The following is a 19,305-nucleotide window of genomic DNA, read 5'->3' as shown; positions in this document are numbered from 1 at the left end:
GTGTTTAAGGATACAGGTGTAAATGAAAATTCTCCCCTCTGTCTGCCATAATCACCATCTGCTCAGCCTCCCAGGACGTCTGCGGAGATTCTCAGAGGGACCTCAGTGTGTCCAGGATCAGGAGTTTGGAATCCTGGGAGTTCCAGCTCCTGCCTCCTTAAGGTAGTTGTTCTTGGGGGTCATGTGAGGAGCTGGGGGGTCACAGCTGAGCATGCAGGGTGGAAGCGTGGGCTGCCATAAGGCCCCCTTCCCTCTAAGCATCAGGAACCTCTGGGTTCCTGCATGCATGCATGCATTCATATATTCACACTTATTCATGGGCACCTACTGCATAAAGGGGGCTTCCCTGATGACTCAGGGGTAAAGAATCCACCTGCAATGAAGGAGACCCGGGTTCAGTCCCTGGGTTGGGAAGATCTCCTGGAGAAGGGAATGGCAACCCACTCCAGTATTCTTGCCTGGGAAATACCATGGACAGAGGAGCCTGGTGGGCTATAGTCCATGGGGTTGCAAAAGAGTCAGACTGAGTGACTAAGTAACAACAACTGTAAAAGGGTACCAGGATAAAAAGGTGGGCTAAACAGACAATCCTTGCTTTCAGACGCTTTCAGTCCGGTGGCAGGGGGTGGGGTGGGGGGTAGGGGTGGGAATCTCTATAATAATTACACCAATAAATGTCAGAGTCTGAGCTAAGTGGGTAAAGGACCACGCCAGTGTTCAGGGCCTCATCTCACTCCCTTCTGATCCTTGATGACTGCCCATCTCTCCCCTGGAGCCCGCTCAGCAGCTCAGACACACGTTTTCTCCTTCACACCTTCTGGATCTTGTACTCCTCAACCTTGGAAGTCCCACCTCAGGTCTAATCTGCATCCTGCCTGCTCAGGTCTAACCTGCATCCTGCCTGCTGCCTGCTCAGCCCGCTTTCTCTGCTCTGGGCCCCAGGGAGGTGAAGGCCATTGAGCATCTTTTCATGTCACCTCACTGCTAAGGGATGAGTCTCTAGACATTTATCAAGCATCGAGGGTGTGCCAGGTGCTTCCAGAAGGCTAGACCTTCCCCAGATGGAGAAACTGGGGCATGACCGTGGCAGTCCTGCGCTAACAAGGCCAGCCTCTCCCGCCCCCTGGGGTAGGACCGGACACCCCGCCCTGTGCCCTTCTTGCTCCTGGTCCTCTTAACCTCTCCCAGGCCAAGGGTTTCACTAGACTGAGGGCAGGAGGAGAAAGGGGCTACAGAGAATGAGATGGTTGGATGGCATCACTGATTCAATGGACATGAACTTGGGCAAACTCTGGGAGATAGTGAGGGACAGAGAGGCCTGGCGTGCTGCAGTCCATGGGGTCGCAAAGAATCGGACGTGACTTGGCGACTGAACAATAACAAGAGGCCAAGGGTCCCTCCCAGCTGGCAGCCCCTGCTTGCAGTTCCCAGACCCAGTCTACTGCCTGCACCCCAAGCCTGCCTGGCGGTTGGGTAGGGGGTCTCCCTGACCCCTGGGGATGGCCCCTTCTGCTGTCCCCTCCCCTCCTCCAACCCCTCCTACTTATTTAACAAACACAGATTTGGCCAGATTTGAAGCATTTTAAACATATGAACTCCTTTAAACCTCATAATATACTTACTGTGTGGGTGAGTGATCATTTTGTATCTGAGACGCAGGGAGGGGAGAGGTCGCCGAGGCTGAGATGCTAGCTGGGGCTCGAACCCAGGCCGGCTCTGGAGTCCAGGCTGCCCAGCCCCTCCAGTCCCCACCATCCTAGCCTCCTCTCACCTGATCCCGCTGATCTCACCTGCATCCCTCTCCCCACCCACCTCTCACTCTCAAATTTCCAATCCTTTGCTCCTGGACTGCAGCCTGGGAGAGGCACTGGGCTGGTCCGACCAGAGGGAGGGACCCTGGGCGGAGGCCTGAGTGCTGGGGGGGGCCAGCCCCGCCCCCAGCAGTTCCCAGTCCTGAGTGGCTGAGAGGATGGGCTATGCCAGGGCCCTCAAGGAGGTGGGCAGCGTTGCAGCAGGGAGGGGGGGCTGGGCGGAGCCAGGCATGCAAGCCCTAATTAAGTCAGTTAATTAGGTGGGGAGGAGAAGCCTGTGGGAATTAATGAGCTTGGCTAATTAAGTGGATCCGGCAGAATGGCTCCAATCCTAGTGGCTCCAGAGAGATGGGGGCTTAGGCAGGACACAGGGCAGTGGGCAAAGCGCTGGGCACCTCCCCTTTTCACCAGATCTGCAGCCTCCACTGTGCTGAGGCCACTACCAAGGTCCGTACTGACCATCAGGGTCTGCGGCCACCTCCTGAAGCTACGGGCCATGTATGCTACTGATGCTTGGGTTGAAGTCCCCATCGAAAACCTGGTCCACTGTCACCCATTCCTCAGGGGTTAAAGCTCTATCCCCGGTTCGAACATTTCAGAGATGGAGGCTGAAAATGAGCCCCGACCAGGCTCCTAGCAGAGCAGCTACGGCAACCCCTGATCGGGAACCATGACTGCCACCCACAAGTCCCCCGGGTTTCAGAGGGAAACCTGCCTGATGCTCTCCCAGCTCACAGATGCGGCAACTGAGGCTGAGAGGACGGGGCATGGTTTGTCCTCCGCCCATTGCTCACAGCAGCAGCTGGCCTGGGAGTCTGGGGGCTTTCTCTTGCTGGGCACTGTTTCCCTCTGATCGTGGGGCATTGAGTAACAACAGCAACAGTGCCCGTGGCTGGAAAACCTACTGTTTGTGACGTGTGTGTCCTTGACACAAAGGCCAGCTACAGGATGGGAGGGTTCTTGTTTAGAAAGCAGGAGAGAAGCTTTTCCTTCCTACCCAAGCCTTCCTCTCTGCCTGCCATGGTGTTCTATATTTGCTATTGAACACGAGGCTGCCTTGGGCATCACGGATGCCTGGGGCCCCTTGATGCACACCTTACGCGGAATCTTCCTGGAATCCAGGCCGCTGCCAGACCAAGCACATCAACCTTGACTGTGGCATGCAAGACTGTAGTTCTCCAACCAGGGATTGAACCTGTGCCCCCTGCATTAGAAGCACAGAGGCTTAACCACTCACTGAACCGCCAGAGAACTTTTGCATGTGCCACTGTTACTCAGATTTCACTTACACTTCAAAGATGATATAATGAAGAATGGCAAGCTGCTGGGAATACCTTGGCAGTCCGGTGGTTAGGACTCTGTACTAACCTGAGGGCGTGGGTTCAATCCCTGGTTGGGGCACTAAGATCCCACAAGCTACATGGCACAGACAGAAAAAGAAAAGAAAAAAGAAATTCTAAGATACCAACCACAGAGCACCAGAGCCCAAGTTTGGGGCCCTGTGTGATACATATTGACTGAGTTCTCACAGCCACTCTGCTTACTGGTATTGTTACTGCCCTCATTTCACATATTTATTCATTCATCCATTCAATTACCAAATATTATCAAGTGCCTCCTATGTACTAGGCAAAATTTTCAGTGAGCAAAACAGAGAAAAATCACTGCCCTCAATACTGTAGTGAGGGAAGAAGACAACAGACAGGGTACGTGAATAAAGGATGGTACTTCAAGGGATTAAGGCAGGGAAGAAATAAAGCAGAGAGGTCCTCACAGAGAAGGTTCCTCTTGAGCAGAAACTTGAAGGAGGTGAGAGAGGAAGGGAGCCATGCTGAAATGAGGGCAGGCAGGCAGGTACAAGTGGGCCAGGCAGAGGGAAGAGCCAGTGCAAAGGCCCTGAGGCCAGAGTGTATGCTTGGGATGCTCAGGAACAATGAGGCTGATGGAGCCTGGGAGGAGCTGAGAGGTGATGGGGACAGTTCATCCAGGGCCACAGTAAGCCTTTGCCTTTGACTCTGAGAGCAGCGGCAGTCCTTGGAGGGTTTTGAGCAGAGGAGGGAGGAGGTGGATTATAGGTTTTAACAGGGCTCCCTCTGGCGGCACAAGAAGGGAAGTGAGGAGGCTACGGTACCCAGCCAAGTGAAACGAGATAGCAGGGGATCAGGTAGTAGGAACAGAAGTGATGAGAAGTGACAGGATCTGCTGACAGATTGGACAGTGGGGTGGTGTGTGTGTGTGTGTGTGTGTGTGTGTGTGTGTGTGTGTGGTTTGCCCTCAGCCTTTGAACCGTGAAATTCCACCAACAGCTGAGGACACCAACCAGCTCTCTAGCCCCTGGATTCCTTGCCCCTGAAGGTCTGCTCTCATTTCTGGGACCCTACCCCTCTACCTCTGCATTTCTGCCTGCCTGGGGCCAGCGGCTGCAACATGGACAAGGTACATGAGCCTCTCAGGCATAGTTCTCCTTTCATGGAGTCACAGACTGAGACGCTGAGTCCCCAGGGAGGGACTGTGAATGGGGTACATGACCTGGGTGGGGGACAGTGGTGAGCTGGAGAGCCCTAGCCCATCAGAGTGGTGGCCTCCCTCCCCTGTGGCCCATCGCTGTCACGTAAGAATGTGAACTCAGGTTTTTCAGAGCTTCTAATTTTCCAAGAGAAGTTAGAAACCTGGATCCTAAGGAGTACTGCTCTGATTTAAAAAAAAATTTTTTTTCCCTGATTTTTAAAATGTTGGCAAATGATTGATAAAAAGAAGTAAGGCAGGTTAGACCCCCTCTGAGGGACCGAGGATAAGGCAAAGGAGAACTGCTTCTGTGGGTCTTCTACACACCACGACCCCCACGCCAGCGGCCTCAGCCAGCCTGGGAACGCAGACACATGAAGACACTTCTCCCCGAGGTGTGGCCTCATAGGTCAGCTCTTGGCTGGTCTGGGCGGGATCCTGGAAGGACTGGGGCGGTTAGGATGGAGCACCCCCTCTGAGCCCTTGGGGGCCACCAGACAGTGACATTTCTCAAGGATGATACGGTTGCCAGGCAAGGGCAACTGCTGGTCCCCAGGGTGCCTGGAGGAGCAGGGGAAGGCCTGGGGTCAGAAGGACAAGACCATGGTCAGGAATGAGCCACAGGATAAGGTCCACTCCCAAACAAGAGAACCAGCAGGACTGAGCAGGAAAGGGAGGCGCCCAGGCTTGTCCCTGCCTTACAGGCCACCCTTACCCCCGCCTCTGCTCTGGAACATTCCAGAAGTCGACCTCTATTTCTCCCTCTGCATCTGGGCTGGGCAGGGCTGGGCTGAGGGGCTGCAGGAGAAGCAGAGAGAGACAGAGGCGGTGGCAGAACCTCCTGCACTGTCGGATTGGGTTAGCCATCCCCGAATGTAGTGCAGCGCTTCACATGCCTGACCTCATTCATCCTCTGAACCGTCTCGGGTCAGAGTTACAGCTATACGGAGGACGAAACTGGGTCACAGAACGGTCGGGTAACTGGCTAAGGTCACACGGCCTGAAAGTAGCGGGACCTGGAGTTAAACCCAGGGGTATGTACCTGCAGAATCTGAACTTGGACATAAAATCTGTCAGAACAAGACCGAAGCATCACGGACGGACAGAACTAGGGGGGCCGTCCCGGCATGTGCGGGCGCGGCGCTCCATCTAGTGGCCGACCCGCCGCAGTGCAGGACAGACGAGGGGCTCGCCGGCCGCCGGACTCGCTCTGTCTCGGGGTCTCTGTCTGTCTCACACGCCTGCACGCACGCACGGGCGCGCACACACATTCAGTATTTAGTTCTCCAGCGGGAAGACCACAACAACATCTCCATCTTCTCACCTGCCATACGCGGCCCCTACCCGACTTGCCCTTTCCCCCTGATCAGGCTCCATCAGCGATGCCGGCCCCAGGGAGCCTTCCGGTTACTCTCCTGTGCCTTTCTCTCTGTCAGAACCTGGGTCTCCTTATCCACACTCGTGGTTCTCAAACTCTGCTGCGCACTCTAGTCTGCCTGGGAGCTTTCCAAAGTCCTGAGCTTTCAAAAGCCACACCCAGAGCAAAGGAACCAGCCTCTTCTCTCACCATCACTAGACCTTCGAAGTTCAAACCTCAGATGGAGTTTGGAGATCTCAGGCAGTCTACAGCCTCTCGGTTCTCTGGCCTTTTCTGTCACCTTTAACCCTCTCTGCTCCCTTCCACCTCTGAGGCTCACAGTCCACCGCTCTGAGATCTCTGTGTTGATCACCTTCCTCTGTTTCCCCCTCTCCGTCCTCTTCATCTGGTACCCATAAGCAGCAGTTTTTTGACCCCATCGAGGCCACCAGTCCACGGCCCCCATCCCTTTGTCACCGCCCATCAGCCCCCTTCTGCCGTGATGGTCCACGGTGCCTTGCTTGGGCTCTGCACACCATCACCATGGCTGCTCCCTAGCACCCCCACCCCCACCCCGCTGTGCCCAGCTTTCCTGTTGGAGAACCTGCCTGGCAAAATGCCAACCGACACTTTTCTGCCTGCACCGCACAAGCCCCCACTGGTCCGAGGCTCCCCCACCAACAAGTAGAGAGTTTCCCTTCATGGTCTCCAGGGGGCACTCGCTGCCGCCCCACAACCCCCGTATGCCTGCCAGTGGCCCTTCCCCATTCTCTCTGAGCAGACCTTCTCAGATTTTAATTTGCCTGTGCATCTCTTAGGGATCTCGGTGAGGCCTGAGCTTCTGCATGTCTAACCAGCCCCCCGGGGGTGCTGATGGTTTTGGCCCCTGCATCCTCCTCTGAGCGGCAAGGTTCTCCCACCTTCTCCTCTTTTCTCAAACCATGGCTCCCATTTCACTGAGAATACAGGTGGATCGGATGCAGTTTTAGTGACTCCCTTTATCAAAGCGCAAACCCACCCAGCCCCTCACTCCTCACTTCTTCCATCAGCTTCAGTGGAGGGGGGGGGCGCGGCCCTTCTCCTGGGGCCAACCCCTCCCTTGGGCCCTGGATTCTTCAGGATTCCCCTCCAGCACCACCCTTCTCCAGAATCATCCCCCCAGCACCCAGGCTCTGGTATTCCTCCACCACACGTCTCCATCCCTTTCTATCAGGAAACACGGGCAGCCCCCATTTCCCACTGCTTTAGGACAATCATTTCCATTCTTTTAGCTGATTATTAGTAATTTTCATTCCTATGTTTCCCGCGTAGCATGTTTTAGGTTGTGCTTTTCATCTCCACTTCCCATGCTGGAAGATGAAGATGGAGCTCTCCGAAGTCCATTCCCTCCACTTCCTGTCTCCTGCCCTCCGGGTACAGTTGCATCATAATATTGATAAGATTGGTAGTGCTGGTGGGACTTTCTTGGTGGTCCAGTGGTTAAGAATCCACCTGCAGATGCAGAGGACATAGGTTCGATTCTTGGTGCAGGAAGACCCCGCGTGCCGCGGGGCAATAAAGGCCGCGTGCCGCAATGTCTAAGCCCGTGCTGTAAAGTCTGTGCACCACAACCAGAGAAGCCGCCTTAATGAGAAGCCCGCACTTGGCATCTAGAGAGAAGCCCACACTTGCCACGACTAGAGAAAGCCCTCATGTGGCAACGAAGACCCAGTACGCCCATACATAAATAAATAAAATTAAAAAAAAAAGATTGATAGAGTTCGGGACTTCCCTGGTGGTTCAGTGGTTAGGGCTCTGTGCTTCCACTACAGGGGACATAGGTTCAATCCCTGGTTGGGGAACTTTGGCACACAGCCAAAAGGGGAAAAAAAAAAAAAGATTGGTAGTATTTACATAGTGTGGAAACACAATTTTCTGTGGAATACTATGATTTCTTTCCCCCTGTCTCCTTTTTGTGATAGATTTTCTGTTTTGGTTTTAGATTTATAGAACAACTGAGCACAAAGTACAGAGAGTTTTCGTGTATTCCCCCCACCCCCACCCCCCGCATTTTCCCCGATGATCAGCATTTTGCATTCGTGTGGTGAGCTTGTTACCATGGATGAACCAGTACTGATAAACTAATATTAACTAAACTCCATAGTTTACATGAGGGCTCCCTATGTTGTGCAGTCTATGGGTTTTGACAGATGGATGGGGTCACGGACCCATCGTTACAGTATCACACAGAACAGCTTCACTGCTCTAAAAATCCTCGGTCTCCACCTACTCACTCCCCCCTCCACACCAGCCCCTGGCAACCACTGATCTTCTTACTGTCTCTAGTGCTGACTTTTTCAGAATGTCACAGAGTTGGAGGCACACAGCTCATAGCCTTTTCAGACTGGCTTCTTTCACCACGTGGTGGCGGTTGTTTAGTCACTGAGTCATGTCTGACTCTTTGCAACCCCATGGACTGTAGCTTCTCTGCCCATGGGATTTCCCAGGCGAGAATACTGAATAAATTGCCATTTCCTTCTCCAGGGGACCTTCCTGACCCAGGAATTGAACCCCCATCTCCTGCATCGGCAGGCAGATTCTTTACCACTGAGCCACCAGGGAAGCCCAGGCTTCTTTCACCTAGCCATATGCATTTAAGGTTCTTGTATGTCTTTTTGTGGCTTCATGGCTAATTTTTATCACCAAATAATATTCCGTTGTGTGGGTATATCATAGTTTGTTCATCTATTTGCCTGTTGAAGGACGTTTTAGATGCTCCCAAGTTTTCAGGCAATTATGAAAAAGAGCTGCTATAAACATCCATGTGCAGGGTTTTGTTCAGACATACGTTTTCAACTCATTTGGGTGAGTACCAAGGAACGCTATTGTTGGATCATATGCTAAGACTATGTTTAGCTTTGTAAGAAACTGCCAGACTGTCTTCCAAAGTGACTATCATTTTGGAGTTCTCACAGCAATGAACGAGAGTTCCTGTTGCTCCACATCCTCACCAGCATTCGTAGTTGTCAATATTTTGAATCAGTGTGTAGAGGTATCTCACTGTGGTTTTAATTTGCTATTTCCTGGTGACATCTGATGTTGAGCATCCTTTATATGCTTAGTTGATGTCTGTATATCATCTTTTGCCCCCTTCTTTAACGGGCTGTTCATTCCCTTTCTTTTTCTTTCTTTCTTTCAGCTGCACTGGGTCTTCATTTCTGTGCGTGGGCTTCTTATTGCGGTGGCTTCTCTTGTTGCAGAGCTTGGCCTTCAGTGGTTGCTGCTTGTGGGCTCGGTAGTTACAGTTCCTGGGCTCTAGAGCACAGTCTCAGTAGTTGTGGCGCATGGGGTCTTCCTGGACCAGGGATCGAACCTGTGTCTCCTGCATTGGCAGACGGATTCACCACTGAGCCACCAGGGAATCCCTGTCCTAAATCTTTTAAATGTTTTCCATTTCTGCTACGATTTCTTTTGGGATTGACGGAAATCAGTCAATTCTAAAGGAAACCAGTCCCGAATATTCACTGGAAGGACTGATCCTGAAACTGAAACTCCATTACTTTGGCCACCTGATGTGAAGAACTGACTCATTGGAAAAGACCCTGATGCTGGGAAAGATTGAAGGCAGGAGGAGACGGGGATGACAGAGGATGAGATGATTGGATGGCATTACCGACATGATGGACATGAGTTTGAGGAGGCCCTGGGAGTTGGTGATGGACAGGGAAGCCTGGTGTGCTGTAGTCCATGGGGTCGCAAAGAGTCGGCCATGACTGAGTGACTGAACTGATCTGAACTGAACTCTGCGATGATATCCTTTTTGTAAAAATTGAAGTATAGTTGATTTATAATGTTGTGTTAATTTCTGCTGTGCAGCAAAGTTATTCAGTTACACATACATATATGTACATATATACATGTATAATATATGCTCTTTTTCATTCTGACTCACCACAGGATATTGAAGATAGTTCCCTGTTCTGTAGAGTAGGACCTGTAGTTTATCCATTCTATGTATAGTAGTTTGCTTCTGCTAACCCCAAACTCCCATTGCTATAATATTCTTAAATTTTAAGAACTTTTTTGTTTTGTTCATCCTCGGAGGTTCGTTTTCTTTCAAAATAGCATCTAGTTTTCATTTCATAGTTACAGTATATATTCCTAAATCTCTGAGTATAGTAGTAGTAGTTTTTTGGGGGGAGCTCTCCGCTGGCATTAGTGGTAAAGAACCAGCCTGCCAGTGTAGGAGACATAAGAGACACAGGTGTGATCCTTGGGTTGGGAGGACCCCTTGGAGGAGGGCATGGCAACCCACTCCGTCTTCATGACTGGAGAACTCCATGGACAGAGGAGCCTGGCGGGCTACGGTCCACAGCGTCTCACAGAGTTGGACGTGACTGAAGCAATTTCTCATGCACGCAGGGAGAGAAGAAAGCTAAAACAGGAAATAAGAGACCAGCAGGAACAAAATACCCATCGTCAATATATTCAGAAGCTGAAGGGAGTGAACTCTGCCGTGTTCTGCCTGGAGAGTCTGGACCAGATTTCACTGCGCTGGGAGCCAAGGGGGGAAGGACATTCCAGGTGATGGGGTCAGGGGCAGGCCACCCCACATTTGAGATGCAGATATTCAAATAATCCCTCCAGTAGAGCATAGAATTCCTCCTTATCCTCATGGTGCCCTGTCCTCCAGTTCACAGACCCCGTGTTTTATCCTCTCTGGGGAATAAGCCTTCAGTCTTTGTCAGGGTGGAGGAGGGGCAGCTGCCCCGCAGAGCTGAGCAGAGAAAGAAATCTGAGCATTAAAGCCCTTCTTAGACCAATCCTGGTTTTGGCCCTAGCTTTACTCCCCCTTCCAGAGGTACTTAGCCCATTAACACTAGGGCCTTTTGAGGTTTTGTGGTGGAAACTGTGGGGCCCCTTGTCTTTCTTTCTCATGCCCAATTTAGGGTTCACTTGTCACCAGACTGTTATATCCCTCACCGTGTTCATCTGTTTTCTAGATTCCAATGTCGTGTTGCTCTTGTCTACTTTTTCACTGTATAAGTTCTTGCTGATTCATGCTGTGGGAGGCAGAATAATGCCCCACCTAATTCCATTAATGTCTATGTCATCATCCCCAGAACCTGGGAGTATGTTACCTTAGGTGACAGAAAGAGGCTTTGCAGGTGTGAGTAAGGTTAAGGACCTTGAGATGGGAAGATAATCCTGGCTTGTTCAGGTGAGCCCAAGATAATAGCATGCAACATTAAAAGCAGAGAACCTTTCCCAGCTGTGGTCCAAGAAAGATGGTGAGGGAAGCAAGGCCAGAGAGATGCTGCCTTTTTGGAAGGAGGGGCCCTCTGGAAGGTGGCACCTTGGAAAAGATAAGGGGGTGGATTTTCCCCTGGAACTTCCAGAAAGTTCTTCCAGGAAGAGTTCCCAAGAGCAGCCCTGTCAACATCTTGACTTTAGCCTAGGGATACCTGTGTTGGATTTCTGACATATAGTCAGTAAGATAATCAATTTGGTTTGAAACAACTAAGTTTGCAGTAGTTTGTATTGGTGGCAACAAAAGACGAATAAATGCACCTTAAAACCCACTCATGTGGAGAAAAGGGCCTCTTACACTGTCGGTGGGAAGGTAATCGATGCAGCCACTATAGACAGCAGTATGGAGGTTCCTTAAAAAGCTAAAACTAGAGTTGCCTTACAACCCTACACTCCCACTTCTGGGCCATATATCCAGAGAAAACCCTAGTTTGAAAAGATACATGCACCCCCAATGTTCGTAGAAGCGCTATTTACAATAGCCATGATGTGGAAACAATCTCGATGTCCATGGACAGATGAATGGATAACTAAAATGTGGTATATATGCACAGTGGGATAGTATTCAGCCGTAAAAATGAAATAATGCTATTTGCAGGAAAATGGCAGGTTCTAGAGATTATCATACTAAATGAAGTAAGTCAGACAAAGACAAGTATTAGATGATATCACATATGTGAAATCTAAAATATGATACAAACGAATTTATTTGCAAAACAGAAACAGACTACATAGAAAACAAACTTGTGGTTAACAAAGAGGAAAGGAGGGGGGAGGGATAAATTAGCAGTCTGGGATTAATTGATACCTATCGCTGCTACTGCTGCTGCTAAGTTGCTTCAGTCGTGTCCGACTCTGTGAGACCCCATGGACTGCAGCCTACCAGGCTGCTCCATCCATGGGATTTTCCAGGCTAGAGTACTGGAGTGGGGTGCCATTGCCTTCTCCATGATACACATTACCATATATTAAATAGATAAGCAACAAGGTACTGATGCATAGCACAGGGAACTATATTCAATATCTTGTAATAAACCATAATGGAAAAGAAAAGAATAAAACCCACTCGTTTCTTTTTCATGGGGTTTCAGGACACAGAGAACTTAAATGTGTGTATTCAATCCACCATGTTTAACCGGAAGTCTCCACTCACCCCTGCTCCTGTCTCCACCCCGCCATGAATTGTAATTATCCAGGTCACTTTCTATTTCTGTGCTGCTCAATCTATTCTCCTTTTCCTTGGCTGTTCGGCATCTTTGAAGCCAGTTGTCCACCTCTCTCTCTCTGCCTTGAGACACTCGTCTCTTGGTTTCCATGACTACCCACGCTCCTGGTTTTCCTCCTACTTTATTTCTCTTCCACCCCTGTTAGCATCTCCTCCACGTGACCTCACATTGGTAGTGTTCCTCGAGGCTCCATCCTGGGGCCTCTCCTCTGTCTCTGCAGTGTGACCTCCTGGCTTTCAAAGCCACCTCCAGGCCAAAGTCTCTGATATCTCCTAGGTGGCCCACAGGCTCCCACTTTGAGCTTCAGTCTGTTAGTACCAAGTCCTCTTTTGACATCACACTTGGGTGTCTCATGTGCTTTTAGATTGAAAACCTCCATGGCTGAATTCCTGAATTTCCCACTATATATATCTCTTCCTGCACTCGAGCCGTCCCCTCATCCACACATTTATCTAACCTAGAAATCTCAGATTCATCCTTAATTCCCTTCTTTTAACTCATCAGCAAATTCTGTCTCCTAAATATATCTAGAAAGTATCTATTCCCCCCATGTCCTAGGGACACCTTGGTCCAGGCCAACACCATGGCCCCCCTCCATCACCGCCATGACCTCCACACTGGTTTCTGGTGTCTGCTCTGGCCTGGCTGCCATGGATTCTCCCCAGAGGAGCCCAAGGGATCGCTTAAGATGTCCATCAACTTTTACCACTTCCCCCTACTTAAAAGCCTCCGAAGCTTTTCCAGTTGCATTTTATGCCAGAATAAAATCCATCCTCCTCATGAAGGCCCATAAGGCCTGTGTGATCCAGCCCATTCCCGTCTCCCCTCATTGCCCATATCTCTCTCCCCATCACTTACCTGCCCTCTTATACTGACCTAGTATTTTCTCACATTCCCCAAACTCTAACCTGCCTCTGGGCCTTTGCACTCCCTATTCGCTAGGAATACTTCTCCCCCAACTCTGCTCGGCTCCTTCTCTTTCTTGAGGTCTCAGATGAATTGTCCCTACCTCCCCTCCCCTTATGCCAAGTGGGTGTCTGCCTACCATGCCTCTGGTAATTTCCTTAGCAGTATCTTTCTTTTAAATGGATAGTATTTGTTTATTTATTTGGCTACATTGGGTCTTAGCTGAAGAACACGGGATCCTCTCTGTGTCGTGTGGGGTGTTTGCTTGCGGTGCATGGACTCAGTACCTGTGGCACCCAGGCTTAGTTGCCAGGCGGCGTGTGGGATCTTAGTTCCCTGTCCAAGGATTGACCAAGGATTGAACCCATGTGCGCTGCATTGCAAGGCGAATTCTTCATCACTGAACCACCACCAGGGAAGTCCCATCAGTGGGTTTTGAACGTGGATGATTGTATTTGTTTGTTTACTTGTGTTTGGTTTGACTCCCGCTTTGATAAAAGCTCAATGAGAGGGAATTCCCTGGTGGTCCAGTGGTTAAGACGCCATGCTCCCAAAGCAAGGGGCATGAATTCGATCCCTCATCAGGGAACTAAGATCCTGCGTGCTGCACTGCAGAACCAAAAAAAAAAAAAAAATCCAATGACAGCAATGAGAGATATTTTCTCTGTCCAGTTTCTAGGGCTACTCTACTGAGGGTGCTCAGTGAAGTCTGCAGAATCTCCGCATGAACACGCTGGGCACCTCTTCTGTGCCAAGTGCTTCCATGTATACCAAGCATATCATCTTCACAACAGGACTGTGTTTCCGAGTTTCTCTTGCAATTAGCTGCCCTGGCCACATAGCGTGCGCAGGAGTGAAGTAGGCCGCTTGCAGCTTTGGTTTGGAAAACCCTTCCATGTGATCTCCACCCTTCTCCTTCGGCTGCGCATGGAAACAGAGAATCCTGTGGATTCTAAAGCCCTGGGTGATGACAGCATCACAGGTGGGCGGAGCCTGGGTCCCCAAAAGACTGAGTGGAGCAGAGTCTCCCCCCACCCCTGCCCAGCCCTCTCTGGACCTTCCATGAGCAGCCTGGGAGGTTCTGCCCTTTGAAGCGCATGCGGTTCCAGGCTCATCAGCAGAGCCTCACCTGAATCACAGCATCAGACATCAAATGGAGATGGCTGGTGGGTGATGCTTTTGTTGACAAGTTCTCATTAAATGCAGATGAATTCTTGGTGGGGGCGGTTTCTCACTTCAGCCCCAAACAGAAACGGAGTTCACACCTCAATGACAGCACTGCAAGCCATTGTTCCAGTGTGTGTTCTCTGGCTCTTCCAGGGAAATGCCTGATTTGTGTTCTCTTTGGCCTCAGCTTCTAGTCCCTGGGAGGCCTTGGGGAATCTTTGTTGAATCCACAAATGAGGGAACTGGTTTCCCTACATCCCTTCTTGCTTCTCTGTCCCTAAAAGCGCCCCAGCAGTTCTTTAATTTTACAGAGGCTCAAAGAGAAGAAAGGACTTCCCCGGCATCCCAGAGAAGCAGGATGCTGCAGAATTAGCACGCCCTGGGGCGGCTAAACACGCAGCAAAATTGGGAGTGAAACCTGGTGCCTTCCACGGGCTGGAGAAAGGCTGAGAGTGGTGGGGGTGGGGAGCAGGCTCCTCTAAACCCCCAAGGTGACTCCACCAAACCTCACTGCTCACTGCCCCTCCTCCAATAGGAAAGAAACACTCCAGAACTTCCCCCCGCCAACACTACCCACAAGCACTGCCTGGCTCCTGCAGCCTGAGCGTCCACATCACTCAGTATTTTTAGCTTCACCACCTGGCACCTGTGGTCACTGTCTTTGCCCAGCCCGGTGGTATCCCCTCTCCAGATCTTAAAGGGCTAGCGCCCACCAGCTGGAAAGGGGACAGGTTCTGCCAGTGCAGGTCACCACACTGCCAGGACAAGAGGCCGAGGGGGATGCCCTACAGGAGGAGTCCCCAGAGTCAGAGGAGGAAGATGGGGGGATGAGGGAAGAGGGCAGGATCTCATAGCTACCTGACCCTAGATCCCATCCCTATCTTATTCTGCTGCTACTGCTAAGTCACTTCAGTCGTGTCCGACTCTGTTCGACCCCATCCCTGGGATTCTCCAGGCAAGAACACTGGGGTGGGTTGCCTTTTCTTTCTCCAGGGGATCTTCCCGACCCAGGGATAGAACCCAGGTCTTGATCAGGTGGATTCTTTACCATTGAGCCACCAGGGAAGCCCCACCTAGTGGGGGGCTGATTAGAATTACATATTCATCCCCTCTGAGACGTGAGGCCACAAAGTCTCCAGGGCAGAGCCTGGGAGTGTGTATTTTTTAACAATCAGCTCAGTGATTCTGATGTTCCATCTTCCCACATCACACCCATCCATCCATTCATTCAATCATTCAACAAGCATTTTGAGTTCCTATTATGCAAACAGTGACGCTCTCAGGAGTCCATTGTTTTGTTTGGGAAGCATTTCCACACCTGTGGTCTCACTGAATCACCTAACTCGTTCCATTTTGCTTCAATGCCCTCCCCACAGCTCGCTCCATCACCTATGGATCAACTCCTGGGCTCAGCAGGCAAGACCCCTGGTGGCCTGACCCCTGCAGACCCTGCCAGCCCCATGCCCGCCACGCCCACGGTTTTTCCTCGTGTCACCACGTCTTTGCTCTCTCTCCATCCCCGCTGCCTGGAATGGCCTTTCCTTAACTTCACTCCTAGACTCACAGATGTAGAGAACGATCTCATGGTTGCTGGGGTTGAGGGAAGGATGGGTGGAAGGGATAGTTAGGGAGTTCAGGGAGGTCAGGTACACACTGCTATATTTAGAATGGATAACCAACAAGGACCTACTGTGTAGCACAGGGAATTTGCTCAGTGGTATGTGGCAGCCTGGATGGGAAGGGTGTTGGGGGAGAATGCATGCATACGGTTGAGTCCCTTTGCTGTCCATCAGAAACGATTACAATTTTGTTAACTGGCTATACTCCAATACAAAATAAAAAGTTAAAAAAAAAAAAAACTTCAGCCTGTACCTGGAAGAGGACCTGTCCTTTAAGACAGACCTGCAGGGGCTCCCCGGGTTCCTGCGGGCAGGGGTGGTCAGTCTCTCCCCCTCACTCCCTGAGTACAGTGCAGTCTTGCCCAACCAGCACCCCTCACTGCCAGGCTGATCCGTGTGCTCGAGGTCTCTCCTAGCAGGCTGGACCCCAAGAGTGCTGGGACCCTGGTGCTGTGAGTGCCAATCACCGCTGAATGATGAACTGACCACCATGCTCAGAGCAGCCCACTGTTTCACAAATGAGAAGACAGAGGTCCATGGAAGACAAATGACCCACCCAGGTCCACCAGTGAGATTCAGGGAGGAACCTGTCCCAGGCTGCAGGAGCCCATACCCCCGCCCTCCTGCCAGGGGCCCGGAGGGCACCCCTGGGCTGGCACTGAGCCTGCCTGTCTCCCCACCCAGGGCAGTGCTGACTCAGGTGGTGATGGAGGCGTGGGCAGGCTGGGCTGGAGCAGAGGTGACCCCTGTCTCCCCTACAGATGTTCCATCTATTCCTGGAGCCTGTGGTCACAGCTTGGGAAATGCACTTGGCTGGAGCCTGGGTTTCCCTGAAGGTGGGGGTGGGGAGAGGTGGCCAAAGAGACATGAACCCCTCACCCACCTGGGCCCAGTGCACACCCCACCCACCACCTGGAGTGCATAGAACCCATACCCACTGCCACAAACATGTACACACACGCACAATCACACACACTCACCCCCAAATACCCAATCACCTAGACACACAAACCTTCTATCACCTCCCCCCGTTCTTTTATACAGACACACACACATGCATGTGTACGCACATGAAGACATTTCCACTCATTAATTCAACAAAAACCTAACGCTAAAAAGTGCCAGTGCAGTGTAGGGAGGAAAGGTGACTCTCAGCTCAGGATGGGGCAGGGGCTTCCTGGAGGGCTTCCTGGAGGAGGAGGTATGGCAGCTGCATTTGGAAGGAGGGGACGGAGGGGAAGGCAAGTCTGGGCAGGGTTTCACAGAGGGTGAATACAGGAGAGTAGAGAGAAGATGAGGTGGGTGGGGCCGATCTGATCTCACAGGCCTTGAATGTCCAGCTGAGTGTTGACTTCATTGTGTGGGAGCCGGGAGTCATGGAGGACGCTGAGCAGAGGGGGCATGACCACAGAGGGAAAGGACAGGAGGGTCACTGTGGGGGCAGGATGGGAGAGGCAGCGAGGAGGCTGTGGGGATACCCTGGTGAGAGATCTGGGAGTCTGACACAGGGAGGGGGCGGGAGCTGGTAAGCAGTAGACAGAGGAACTCAGAAGCAGGATCCCCAGGCCCCAAGGGGCCCCTTCCCAAGTCCTGTGCCCTCACCTGGCCCACCCACTGCCCACCTCGGCCACTGACCTCTGCAGTGGGACCTCTTCCAGCAGCTCCTCCTCCTCCTCCCTGTGAAAACATATGAAGCAGAAGGCTGGCACATCCTCCTTTCCACAGCGCAGGGGCCAGGCCGGAGGCAGCTCCAGGACGGGGCAGGGGTGGCCGGTGGCGGCCTCGACAGCATCGTCCCTCGCCTGGGCCGGGCTCCCCGAGCCAGCGTGCTCCAGGGTCAGTAGTCTGTTGGCCTCGGGACCCCGCGCCTGCGCTTGCCCACCTGCCACCTGTGCTTTTTCGCTCAGGTTACCCGTCGCCTCGGTGAGCGGGAGAGCCCGTGGCTCTGTCTGATGGGATCGGCTGTCCTGACCCCACGGACCTTCCAGCCCCAGGGCCGGGCCCTCGGAAGCAGCTCCCAGCCGCCTGGACTCAGAGGCAGCTGGCTGGTGGACAAAAGTCCAGCAGGGCCCCTCGCCGCCCCTGGTGGCGCCGGAGGCTCCTCGGCTGCCCGCTCCGCTGCAGCCGGTCAGAGGCACGACCCGGAGGACGGGCTCACAGATGCCCTGTCCATCTGTTCATCTGGTTGTCCGGCTGTCTGCTCCTTCCCAGCTGGCCAGTACAGGCGGTGGAGGTGGTTTCCCCAAGAAAGTTTGTTCTCCCCCGTGGGGTGGGTGGCATGGGTGGCCTCCGGAAGGGAGGGTCAGGACCTGAAGCTGGAAGGTGGGCGAGGACCAGATGAGGCTGGCACGGTGCCCACGCTGTCCACGAGAAAAGTTCTGGTCCCTGGACTCCTGGCTCCCGTGCCAGCTCGGACTGGAGCTCCCTGGGCTCAGGGCTCCTCCGACTCCTCCAGCGGCGGCTGCTCTGGCACACCGGCTTGGCTGTGGGTATTAATAGCTCCACATTCACGCTGAGAAGCCGGGAGGTTAACTCCTTCCCTGCCGGAGCTGGGAGGCCAGTGGGCGGATGGCCACAGGGAGCGGAGGGAAGGCGGCGCCTGAGATCTGCCCGCGCAAAAGCCTGGCCTGGCCCCCCCATCCCCCCATGGGACCCTCCGATGCCACCTCCTGCCCACGAGTGACTGTGCAGCGCTCGGCATCTGGATTTCGATCAGAATGCCTTGGCCACCTGACCCCACCACATGCACCTCCAGGAAGCTGGATTAAACTGGGGGCTCAGGGCGGGGTCCCTGGCATGGGCAGGGCACTGAGTTTTAGGGAGCATCCCCAGGACTCCATCATTTACACAGCCCACTCCTGGGGCCCCTTGGCATTCTCTTAATAAACAATTACCATCACCAAGTCTGGGGCCAGTTTTGTTACTGGCTTCCTGTGGGATCACCTGTGTGGGATGAACCATACAGAGCCCCAGAGATGGACCACATGCATGGTGTATTCTGCTGAAGAGTGTAAGGAGTGGATGGGAGTGGAGGAATCTGAGTAGAGCTTGTTTGCTTGAAAAATGTTTATTGCAGGAACTCCCTGGTGGTCCAGTGGCTAAGACTCCACGTTCCCAATGCTGGGGGTCCAGGTTCATTTCCAGGTCAGGGAACTGAAACCACAGGCCACAACTAAGAGTTCACAAGCTGCAGCCCATTGCAGCCAAATAAATACATATTTTTAAAAAATGAAGGAAAATGCTTATTGAGCACTGGCTACATGCCAGGCAGTGTGCGGAGCACTGGACAGACAGCGATGGAGACAGCAGACACCGCCTGTCCTGCTGGGCTTGCCTGTCACAGCTGGAAACCACTGGGGCTGAAATTTGTATGCCTGGTGGCCTGGCAGTGTGTGAATTAGGAAAGGCGCTCCCGCTGGGCAGGT

At 52.4% G+C, this 19,305-nt stretch overlaps 1 protein-coding gene across 1 annotated transcript in view; it reads right to left on the bottom strand.

The window, feature by feature from the left end:
• The window catches only part of SBK1 (SH3 domain binding kinase 1), a 53,665-nt gene extending 35,330 nt beyond the window's left edge, over positions 1-18,335 (bottom strand). Inside the window, exon 1 of the mRNA XM_065924550.1 lies at positions 17,516-18,335. The gene's annotated coding sequence lies outside the window, so the exon portion shown is untranslated. The remainder of the gene's footprint in view (positions 1-17,515) is intronic.
• Between the last annotated feature and the right edge of the window lie 970 nt (positions 18,336-19,305).

This window comes from Muntiacus reevesi, chromosome 2, assembly GCF_963930625.1.
Source record: "Muntiacus reevesi chromosome 2, mMunRee1.1, whole genome shotgun sequence".
Lineage (NCBI taxonomy): Eukaryota > Metazoa > Chordata > Mammalia > Artiodactyla > Cervidae > Muntiacus > Muntiacus reevesi.
The sequence above is the reverse complement of the archived record's forward strand: the minus strand, read 5'-3'. Positions and strand labels throughout refer to the sequence as shown.